This window comes from Aulonocara sp. 'chitande type north' Nkhata Bay, linkage group LG17 (assembly GCF_057382095.1).
Source record: "Aulonocara sp. 'chitande type north' Nkhata Bay isolate Kocher_YH1m ecotype deep benthic linkage group LG17, A_spYH_male_GT1.1, whole genome shotgun sequence".
Classification (NCBI taxonomy): Eukaryota; Metazoa; Chordata; class Actinopteri; order Cichliformes; family Cichlidae; genus Aulonocara; species Aulonocara sp. 'chitande type north' Nkhata Bay.
Genome location: NC_141360.1, coordinates 11,137,752 through 11,150,164, shown reverse-complemented (window position 1 = coordinate 11,150,164; position 12,413 = coordinate 11,137,752). Strand labels below are relative to the sequence as shown.

Below are 12,413 nucleotides of genomic sequence, written 5' to 3'. Positions count from 1 at the left end.
GGCCAAGATAAAATAGGAAGTCTTTCAAAATGGTTTAATGTCACAGAGCCTCAAATAGACTTTAGTGATGGTGAAACGCTTTTCAAAGAAGTTTTCTCCCATGGGCTGCATGTGGGAAGATGTTTTTCTTTCTGTCTGTTTGAGTTAAACTGGATGAAATCCTGGTGTGAGTAAAGTATGCGAAAGAGACAACAAAATGCTGCTTATTTGGTTTTACTGGTCCATGTGTAAAGTCAGGAAATTGTGAGAAATGCCTGAAATTTTGATATGTTGAGCAAAGTCATCAACTGGATGTCAGTCCCACAGGTCTGATATCAGCTGTGGTTTACAAGAAACCTCTCAGTGATTTCTATGAATCCTGATTGTTTAGCTTGCTGCTCACATTGCATGGGAAAAATACAGTGGACGTATTTGTGGGGTATTTCTTGTTGTGACGTAGCATGTATGGGAATCACTGGCCTTTGTCAGAGGTTTGCCATATTTTGCATACCCTAAATATAGTGACATATTGAGAGAATGCATATACATGGCTCGAGTGAAACTAGGACAGGCCCCTCTCCCCTTTCCTGTCTTTCTTTTCTTTCACCCCCCCTCCCGTGCCCAACATACAGCCTGCTTGCATATGAGGAAACAATGCTCATTCTAGCAGCAAGAGTTTTCCCAGGCTTTTTATTTGGCCAATGAAGTTTCAGAGGCCCATAAAAATGCTGTGTTGCTACACTGTGAGCTGCTCATTTGCACATACTCGCACTAGCTGCTCAGCATGGAGGGTTGCTGGTTACCTTGGTAACCTGTCTACCAAGTACCTCCTGGTTACAGCAGGCACCCCAGACCATAATATATCAGGTAGTCAGACTGCTGAGAGTAGCAGCCTACCTCCAAATTCAGGAAACATGATATGAGAGCATGTAAAAGACCTGTTATTCTTTCTTTGAAAAGTGGGAAATATACTTACTGTAGCTCTTTTTTTTTCCTGACAGCCTTTTTCTATCCAGTACTTGATATTGTGTGAAACCCAGTCTAGGTAGATGGCAACAATAGCCTCCAAACAGGATTCATATTACTGAAGCCATTTGTGAACCAATTTAAAGCCATTTGTGACCCTGTATTGTCTCAAGGCAGTCTTCAACAAACACTACTTTATTCTGATTTAGTCTAGACTCTCCATTGTTCATTTAAACCCTCTTGGCCAGACAAACAATGTTAAAAAGGTTAAAAAAAAAGAGATGCAGTAAAGCTAGTAATGGTCTTAGTACTAACTAGGAAGGCATCCGAACCATTCTTTGTTGCTACCAGTGCTATTAAAATTCATTGTATGATACCAAAAGTATCAATGAAATGTTTTAACATTACCTTTTATTTATAATGCAAGCACTTAATATGAACATGTACTATATTGTTACTCGCTAGCAAAAATGAAATGGTTTCCTAGTCACTAGTCTGGATAAAGGTCGGATAAAAAGTGTTCCAAGTTACATTTTTAACGCCGTCCTACAATTGAGTGAAATTTTCAACTGTAATAATAAGACTGTGGCTAAATCCAGACTGTTCATGTTTTTAAATTGAAATCTGCCTGCAGACGCTTCATGTCACCACCACAGGCTCACACACTGAAATTTTCCAGCCTAATCTTCTGATTGACTCATGTTCAACTGACCATTTAGCTTGGTCAACTAAAAAAGTGGTTCAGTTACTGACATTTAGTTGGCCATTAAAGCGCATGCCATACCCTTATTCTGTAGAGGGTTTGGACAGAGGATTTGGAGCATGTCTTAGCTGGCTATTGGCAAAAAGGTGTAGTACAGGCCGGATAGATACGTCATCAGAAAGCACTGCACAAATGCTTTTGTTGCCAGACCAAAATTCCTGGAGTGATTTCTTGAAAAGAGCTCAATAAAACAGTCATTGAGCTGATATGTCAGTCAATTTACTCACGGGAAATTCTCCTAAAAAAAAAAGTGATGCAACCATTTCTCTAAAGAGAAGTCAACAATTTACTTGTCTGTGTTACATAGTGGGGTTTTCCTTGCATCATAAAGAGTATGTGACTGAGAACAGGTACTGCCCACCAACCACAGAACAGCCTAAAGTCTTTTATCTATAGCCTAAGTACTTGATAAAGAGTAAAAAAAGTAAAAGCAAATCTGAGTATCTATATACACACACAGGCGCGCACGACTTCCGCACAGTGAGTTTCAGTGGTTATTCACATTAACCACCACACATCGTGTGTGTGTGTGTGTGTGTGTGTGTGTGTGTGTGTGTGTGTGTGTGTGTGTGTGTGTCCACAATATGAAAGTGCAGGATGTGATAATTACTAAATCTGTTCAGCAGTCCACTGAGTTGTGTCATCAGGCCTGTGTGTACAATCACAAACAAACAGCTCATTCATCTCTGGAAAAAAAAGCTCAAGCATGCTCAATTTATCCAACCGCTAACTGCAAAGTGCCTTAATATCACAGTCAGGGTTCAACATGAGGGTCCAGCTGTGTGCGTGTGTGTGGTAGAATGTGTGTAATGATCATGACACCTACCCAACACAGGATACATACTGGTTAATGTGGATGACTGCAGGTTATGACGCTTGTTTTGGGTGCTGAGAGCGGGCATGTTTTTTCTTTAGACAACAAACACATCACATCGGTTTAAATCGACTCAAATCTAAAAAAAACAATTATTTTTATTGATATGGGAAAATGCTTGTGTTTTTTTACCTCTGTTGAAATGTGAATAACAGAGTTACTATCAAGGATTGGGTCGATTATTTATGCAGCTCTTGTCTTAAAAAAATGCTAGACAAAATTATGACCCATTCCTTTCAGCAAAACAGTTCAAAGTCTCAGACAAGACTTTAACAAATGTTTAAATCTGTGTGTGCCTCGCAAATGAAGAGCGCCTCACATAGCAGTATCATTGGAATATTCCTTACAATGATACCACAGTGTTCCCGTATAGCCAGTGGAAAATTTCCTTAAATAGCTTTTTAACTCAGAAAGTGCATGCCTTCAGTGGAAACATCTCCTCAGATAACTCTTTACCCTGGTATGCATAAGCATGCAGAAATGCCCTTCTTTAGGGAGTGTCTGAGCATGATTGCACTCATCATGTGACTGTGAACAGGTTTTTTTTCCCTTTGGTGTTTACATGTTGAAAGGACAACTTGTGTAGGCCAGCCCACTGAATGTGGATCATGTGGTTTAACCATTAACTCTATCTGATATGACTAATATATACTAGGAGGCTACAACTTGGATATAGAATAGTCATCACCTAAAGGGATTGGTAGTAGTTTCAGTTGAGAGAAGGCGTGTTGGTATTAAAAGAGCTGTCAAAAATCTGTATTTTTACTCTTTGTAATAGAGATACCACTAATGTGCTGTGGCACTAGTTAAAGATGCTGACAACAAATTTAGCAAAACAGATGGACTGATATGCTTAATATATTCCAAGTTGTAAACTTTTACCGTCTCAGTAGTGCAGAAAACGATAAACACAATGCTTTCAGCTGTTCTGAGCTAACCTGAAGCTTCAGTACTGAACAAAAGTCCGGTACCGGTCTTTGAGTCGTTTGGTGCTGGGCCGTGAGAGTTGAGGCTAGGGTGAAAAATTTATGGTTTTCAGGGGTTTTATCATTTTTTATCGCAATTGTTTTTTTTGTTTTTTTTAATCGTTAACTCACTCGTACTGGTTTCATTTTGTTGTATTCATCCGCGACACCTTAACCCTCTCAAGCTCAAATTAAACTTTTTGTTGCTAATGCACAACCAAGTCCTGCAGTGGTACTTCTGAGTAAATAAAACTCATAAAATATGTATGTGGGGTAATCAGGTTGTTAGTTTTTAACTGTTGCAAATCGGCAATGCCTGCCTCGAGAGGGTTAAAGGCCGGTCCGCAGCACAAAAAAGGTTGGGGACTGCTGTTTTACAGTGGTCTTTAGCAGTAGATCTCCAGTGAATGCTTTTTAAAATTTGTCTTTGGACCATTTTAAGAAAAATGTTTTTTTGCCAAAACCATTACCCTCCCTACTGGGTGGTGACTTCTGATCTACTCGAACTTCATGAAATACTCAAAACAGCCATTCTGGTATCAACAATTGTGTCACTTAAATCACCTTTCTTCCCCAATTCAGTCTGAATTTCAGCTCACCGGGATGTATATATTGGGAGAGCTTCTGGAGTCCATGTTCATGCGGTATAAGTCATAACCGTCTCTTAAGACTTGTATGTCTCATGATTTACTCATGGAAGTTGGCCCTTTGCCTTTTTTTTAATGTAACATTACATTTACTTGATTCATACAGAATTATTTAAATTATGCTGAACTGGAAAAATGGAAAAGGAGCTGTTTCGATGAGCAAATCATGAGTAATGATGTGAGACTTAAGTCTGAGATGCATGCTCATGTAAAATAAGCACTTGCTTAAAGTTTTTTGTTCTGTGTGGGTTATATTTGTTCATATTCAATATAACAAATTACAGAAGCCTTAAAAAGACAACGTAATGAGCCCAATAACTGTTCAAGCTTTGTAATAGTCATGTTTCATCAGATTGAAATCAACCCAGGATTTGAGTACCCACATACATACATGTATGTGCAACACTGAAAACCTTGAATTAAGGGTAACCCTTGTTTTTCTTTTCTGAACTGAATGGTTTCTGTCATATTTCATTGACAAATTGAGGATGGATCAGAAATTAATGAGGATGATCAGCTTACCAGAGGAAACCTTGGAAAAACTCAGAACCTGTTCTAATGGTCATCAACGACGCAACGTATATCAACATTTTAACTGATGTAAGGAAGTCTCAAAAGTCATCATTAAGGGTACAGGGGAGCTCATCAAATGTTGTCTTTTTTGTGGGAAAGAGTTAAACCACACAAGAAAACCACTATAATATTTTTGTGGGCTGAGGGAGAACATGTATAGAAAGACTGTGTAACTGTTGGTGGCTTCAAATTGTAAAAATATTCAGTCCATCCTATCACGTGCAAAAAAATGTCTTTTTGCACATCTGCTTGCTCTGTGAACTGATGTCATCCTCTAACACATCTGGCCTTTTAAAGGCTCAGAATAAAAGGGCCCTCACACATCTGTCCAAAGGGTTTCCCCTGGTGCTCCTTTTCAGAGTCAGATGGTGACCCAGCATCACCCTTCAGTGTCAAAGGGTCGCCCGTTTTCCCCAAGCATCTTTTTCTCTGTTCACATTTTGTCTTCATTAAATATCGCAGGACAAGTGTGACTAACTGGAAAATTTTGTTCCCTTTCAGTCTTGAAAACAAACTGAAAGCACTTAATTATTTAGTTTTTTTTTTTTTTTAAAGCAAATTACCTGAAGTTGACCAACAAGATGTTCAAAATTAAACAGCGGTCCTTTCCCCTCCCAAAAAAAAGGGATAAAGTTTCTGTCGTCTCCTGTGAAACACTACTACGATCTGTCACAGCATCATCATATCTGCATGTTTTCAGTTGACATTGAAAGACTGGTTAGAATAGCCATGGACTATGTTACTTGTATTGGTAACATGGTTAAATTTTTAAAAATGTGCTATAACCAGAACTTGCTAGAACACAATCATATCATTAGATTCATGTCTATCTATCACATCTCTCTCTCTCACTCTCTCACTCTCTCTGGTCTAACTAGTCTATCAGGGTGTGTATGCGTGGCAGCAGGGTAGCTAGACAATGGTAGGGATCAGGTTGCAATGAAACCAGACTAGATAGGCCCATGCAGGAGTGCCCAGGTATAAGTTTGTTTTGCTCGTACAGGTATTAAATATAACATGAATGACGTGTAAGAGCAAAACCACAGTGTTTGGAATTAAAATGAGTGGGTGGTTGCGTTATCAGTTATCTATACCAGCTGTAAATAGTTTCATTCAACATTGACCAAAGGCCATAACTTATTTGGTATTGTTAAATGTTGCCTCGTGTGTTCATTCTTTTTTTGTTGCAACAAAATGCGAGGTTTATTTTGTTTGTTAGCATTTTTGTGTGTAGCTACAGACGATGAATGTGTAATTTCATAGTAAAAATATGCAACTATGAAAATGTTACTTTATATATCTTTGAATTTAAGCAACATTTTTTTACAAGTCACACAGTCTACTAGACTAGGCTATCTATCAGTTTTAGCTTTAACAATGGCCTATAAATGAAAATTTAAAGAAGAGACATTATTTTATTTTTTATTATTATTTTATTTTAGTTAAAAGAAAATAAGTTACAGGGATTGTTGTTTTTTCATGGGGCACATTGGCACAAAGATATTCATATATTGTTCTGCTGATATGGAAAGAACACAGGAAAACAGTGTGTGAGTGTGTATCGTGGTAAATGTGATCAGATGATTAGCATCATCCATCCATGTTTATGATCAGCATATGACACACACGTGCACTCTGCTTAAACTAGTTTAATATTTTTTCATCTGTCAGCAACAAAAGCTTGTTATGCACTGAGTAAGTCTGATGTGGTTAAAGTGTAACTGTTAGTGATTTATGGTTGGATTGTAATGGCAGAGGGGGAGGCAGCTTTTCTTTGACATGAGCAGAAAACATGTGGATTTAAGAATCAAGAACAAGAAAAATTAGAAAAAGTGCACTACATGAGTTTATAAAAAGACACTAAATACGTAGTTTTGTTTGTTTTTAGGTGTTTTTTAAGTCATTATTTGCTGGAGTTAACAGTGGCTAAATTACTGATGCAGGGGTAATACACGCCGGGGTGTTCTTCTGTGGCAGGGAAGCATTTGGTTAATGTTTAAACACATCTCAATGTTCTATCTGAAATGGCTCACTAGCTCAAGTGTAGCTGGTGTGCAGTCGTTTTTATTCTTCATTATTTCTTTGGACTGTTTAAGAACCCAGTCACAGAGGCTGGAGTCCTCTGCAACTATCTGGCAAGCATCAGTCATGAAGTAATAAACAAGTATTACTCGATCAGTTGGAAGTTGATGGCTTTTGTTGAGAAAATGACTGCTAAGCCCCCAGTCATACAGGCCTACAGACTGGTCAGTGACACCTTGGCGAGCACTTGTCGCTATGGGAAAAATGTGTATTCCTTTAACTAGTTGGCAAAACCCTTTTTGTGATTTCACTAGCACATTGCTGTGGTCATAGTTTGAGTGGAAATTACAAGGTTCTAGGCTAGCTAGTCTCAAAGCTGTAGTTTTAAAATTGGGTTTTATCTTAGTTCAAGCTTTTTAGCAATGTACTTAACCCTTGTATGGTGTTCGGGTCTGTGAGACCCGTTTTCAGTTTTTCTCAAAAGAAAAATTAAACAATTAATTCTTTTTTCAACCTGAAATTCATTGGCTTTGGCTTATTTTCTGTGAAGAACATAAATCCGAACTAATTTTCAATGACCTCATACTGTACCTCCCCCCACGCATTTACATTACATACAAGGTGTTCGGGTCCACTGGACCCAGGTCTAATAAAAGTGTTGAAAGTGTAGGTCCTGTGTTCCCACACTCTGTCCTTCTCCTTTCTGGTGCTGCTGATAGTGTTTTCTTCCCCTCCTGCTCCCGCACAAAGTTGCAACATTGTTGAAAATTCAACTATCAACACCGTCTGCTCTTACATTCCCACACATTTTACCCTCTTTCTTGAGGGATCCAAATTTTATTTTCTCATACCCTGTCCCACCTGCAAATTAGGGGCATAATACTATAAATAAGAATTTGCCAGTGTGGTTCTTTATCACAACTGATCAAGATGGCAAAAGATTATCTGCTGCGAGGGCCATCCAATTGATTTTGGAAGAGAGAGGGGCTTCGGATGATGATGTTGACAAAGAAGTTTCAGAATATTTCACATTTCTGAAAATTCAGAGTCTGACAGTGACTTTGAAGAAGAGGATGAGGTTGAGCACCATTTAGTAACAAAACGAAGACGAGTACTCCATCTGCAGCCAGCTCTAGGACCAGAACAAGCCCACCAGACAGCAAGTGAAGAAATATGGATGTCAATAACTGGTGAAATTGAATGGTCTTCTTGCCCAAGAAATGAGCCACCCTGCAGAGCTGTTACTGTGATAAGCCAGGGCCAACGGCTGACAGTTACTCATGTGCAGGACATCAAGTCTTCATTTGAGCTTTTCATCCCAGATTCCATCCAGAAAATTATTCTGGATTGCAGTAATCTAGAAGGAAGGTGTGTTTTTGGAGAGAGGTGGAAGGAGATGGACCAAATTCATCTAAGAACCCCAAAGGCCTACTATGGGGTTCTTATCCTTGCAGGAGTTTTCAGGTTCAAAGGGGAATCCACAGAATCCCTGTGGGATGCAGAAACCGGCAAGAAGCTTTCCGTGCATCAGTGTCTCTGGAAAACTTCCACAAAATTTCCAGGATTATCAGTTTTGATAACCAAGACAACAGACCAGCTCGACGGCAGAGAGACAAGCTAGCTGCCATCAGGACAGTGTGGGATAAGTGTGTGCACCACCTCCCCCTGTTTTACAACCCTGGGCCTAATGTCACCATTGATGAGCAGCTGATCCCATTTAGTTGTGAAACATATTGCTTCACGTGTAAATGTGTTGTGTCTTTCCACTCACTCCGCTTGATTATAACTGATTAATTTTTTTATAACATTTTATAAAAAAAAAAAAAAAAAAAAACGAGAAGCACATTAATTCCTAAATGTGATCTAACAAAGGTAAAGGGAAAAAAATTAACCATGTTTGCTGTTCATATGGCTTGTAATTGGGATGAAGTAAACATCTGTTGAGTAATTTAACATAAAATTGTTTGATAGTGTTCATTTGGAAAGCCAAAACTCTAGTGGGTCCACCAGACCCATGAACACTGGCTGAGTAACAAAAATATGAACACCACACAAGGGTTAAAGTCCTGCATTAGTTTTTGGAGTGTAACTAGCTTGTGCTCAGTGGAGCACCTGCTAGCATTTTCTCCTCCATAGCCTGGTAGTACTTGATGGTGTGTTTTTGTTTCAAGTGCTGAAACAGATTTGTTACTTCCACCTTCAGCAGACTGATCTCAGCACAATTTCAGTTGCATAAGTTACACAGTTAGCCACTGTGTTTGACTACCGTATTATCCACACTATAAGGTGCACTTAAAATCCTAAATTTTCTCAAAATTCGACAGTGCACCTTATGTATGAATTCTGGTTGTTCCTACAGACCTTGAACCTTATGTGGTACACGGCACTAAAATATCTGTCAAAAAATGTATTAGTACGACTTTGGTAAGCTATGAAGTCGCAATGCTTGATGGATTGTCGGAGCATTACGTCTACTGTAGTCGGGAGCCTCGCGGAGTAATGTGGGTTCAAAACTCCGTCCCCTTCAGCTCCCAAAGTCAAACGAACACTGCGGCATCACTGAGAGTTAAAAACTGTCTAAATTTTTTCATCTTTAATAAAATGATCAGCATTGCTGCTTTACAGGGTGTAACAGTTAAGTTTAACATCCAGGCATCCATGAAAACAGACTTTATGAAATTTAACAGAGTTAGAAGTTAGAAGGAAGTTAGCTCTGCTATCACTTATACCATAAATGAAGACAGAAAACTAAACAGCAGTGATGTTTTTAGGGTTACTGAAGTTTGGCTAGCTGGTATATAATGATGTGCTACGTGATTGCTAGCGACACAGCTATGTTAGCATAACATAAACACAGTGAAGCTGGAGGATGAACGCCAACTGTTTTCCACTCGGTAAAAGTTAAGGCAAGGGTTCCCAATGGTCAGGGACAAATGCAATCCCATGGCAGGATGCTGTAAACGGACCAAACTTCAGTCAGGAGAACAACTGAGATAATCCATTCACAATACGAGGTTAGTCATTAATATACTGCAACAACATGGAATAGAGCAGCTGCGAGAGATTTCAGCATTAATGGTACAGAAGTGGAGGAAGCAAGAAGAATGAGTTGAGTAAATTTTGACTTATCTGACTGTTTTGCTTTGCCCCTTATAATCCGGTGCGCCTTATGTATGAAAACAGACTCGTACATCGGCAGTGCGCCTTATAATCCTTTGCGTCTTATGGTCCCAAAAATACGGTAAAGGTGTTCCTACACGTGTAAGGTAACCTCTTGATATATTTATATTAGGGGTGCAACGATACACAAAATTCACGGTTCAGTTTGGTTCGAGACTTTAGTGTCACGGTTCGATATTTTTTCGATACAAAAAAATGTTCATGCCTTTTTTAATATGTCATTTATTAAAATTATAAATATATATTTTAACTCAAAAGTACAGTTTTTAAATTTAATGTTGCTGAAACAACAAAGTAATAAAAAAAATAAATCTATCTGATCGAGAAATCACTCATCTTTGGAAAAGAGAGTTTATTACAGAGAAATGGCTCTTTCCAAAATAAAAGCTATACTATACACTTCTTCTGGGCTATATTCTCAGCAGCATATTAAACATATCGGGTCCCCATAAGGACACTCATGTGCTAACGGCTGTCTAAATGACTCGGGTAAAGTTTGTAGCATGCCTGCTTGTTGTTTTTGTCTGCTTCCACTTGTCTTTGCACTAGGATGATGTCGGAGTAAATGTGCAGTCATATTCGTTGTGTTCCCACTAGTGCTGTCAGCGTTAATCTCGTTGAAATGACGTTAACGCCACAACACGGCAAATCTCCGTTAACGAGCTACCGCGGATCGCGACGTGGGTGGGGCTGGATGGCCAACACGTTAACAAGCAAACTGCGCTAACGCACTAGTTCCCACCAATGTAATTGAGCATTGCGTGGCACATCCAACATACTGTTTTACTTTAGTCCATGACGTGCTTACCTTCAAGGTCATACTTCACATGAAAACCAAAATAATTCCAAACGCCACATCTGAATGAGGGTGGGGGAGGTTCAATTTGCCATGTTGCAAGGAGAGCTTAACTTCTGTCTCGCTAGCTTACCCTGCGCTCAGTGAATCTGCGTTCGACTGCTCCACCTAGGCAGCACTGTCGAGCGCAGATCCACTGAGGGCTTAACACAGACAGCATCGTCAGAAAGAAAGTTGATAAAATAAATTAAAAATTTTGTATTGTTCGATACATATGCGCACCGAACCGAAAGCACTGTATCGAACGGTTCAATATCGATACGAGTATTGTTGCACCCCTAATTTATATATTATGGGTTAATGGACGTTGATCTTGTATTTGATGACCTCTTAACGTGCTTGGAAACAGGTGAACATCCACTGTTGCACTGTTGCATTTTTACTTGTAAAAGTACAGTGTTTTCAACCAGCATCTGTTCCAACTTTCCATTTTTCAGTTTGTGTTAAAACATCTGTGTTTATAGTGAGTTTTTCTTTTTAAGCATCTGTAAAGCTTTTTTTCTTTCTAGGTGTTTTCCTCAAAGTCACAGTTGCTGGAACACAGCAAATGCTGGTTTCTATTAAAGGGGGTCCAGGACCAATGATGGGCCAAAAATGTATGACCTATGCTAGAGAAGTATCTGTTGACAATGGTTAATAATATTCTCAGTTACAATCCAATTTCTTTGCTTTGAACCTCCGCAGATGCCAAGTCATGGTTGCAGTCATGTGAAATCAATTAATAGTTTCCTCTGTAATAACTGCACACATCTGTGAACTCTTGGAGATAATCCTCAAATCTGACAGTAAACACGCAGACTGAAAAACAAATGCTCTGACTATCACATGAGAGGAAACACCCGTGTGCTCACCTCAACCGAACCATTTGCAGTGGTAAACAAAAACACACACCCTGACTGGACAAGAGCTTAGCGGGTTTACATGGGAAAACAGTCTCAGTGTGTGTCTGCAGGCCTGAAGCAGCTCACTGACTCAGAGCAGAGTGTAATCCACAAGACTCACCGATTTGTTTTAATCCACCAAAATGGTCTATAATTTGGACACCTGTGAATCACAGAGTTCCTTTAAGGTTTGTGTGGATAGGCAGGTTTGTTTGTGCAGGGTCACAGTGATGCATGCACTGGTTTCTATTTCTGCTGGGCAAAGAATGAGGCCTGCAAGGCAAAACAAATAGTAGTAGATGTATAGGTGTGTGTTTTTGCGCATGTGTTTACAGTGTGTGAAAACGCTCAATTAACTATCTCAATTAACTTTTCAACCTGGCACACTGAGATCTATCCAAACAACACAAATCTAAGGTTAAATACCTTAACCCCCCGTACTGTATTTTTGTTGCTGGTTTGAAAGCTAGAAGCTGCGTACGAGAACAGGTGAAAGAACGTGCAGTGCTGTGTGGAGTACTTAAGCATTTAGTAAACCCTCCACCACAGAATCATACTAATGGGATAGAAGAGCTCTCTGAGCGCTCTCTGGGGAGTCAGTTCGAAAAACTGAATAACACCTGTAGCAGAGAGTGAAATGGGTTCAAGAAGCTGGCTGTTCCTGCTGTCTGCAGCACAGTTAAGGAGGTAAAGTCGACGGCATGCCA

The 12,413-nt window shown here is 39.4% G+C and overlaps 1 protein-coding gene across 3 annotated transcripts in view; it reads left to right on the top strand.

The window, feature by feature from the left end:
* Window positions 1–12,413, top strand: part of fnbp1l (formin binding protein 1-like) — a 53,484-nt gene that overhangs the window by 10,830 nt on the left and 30,241 nt on the right. The window lies entirely within an intron of this gene.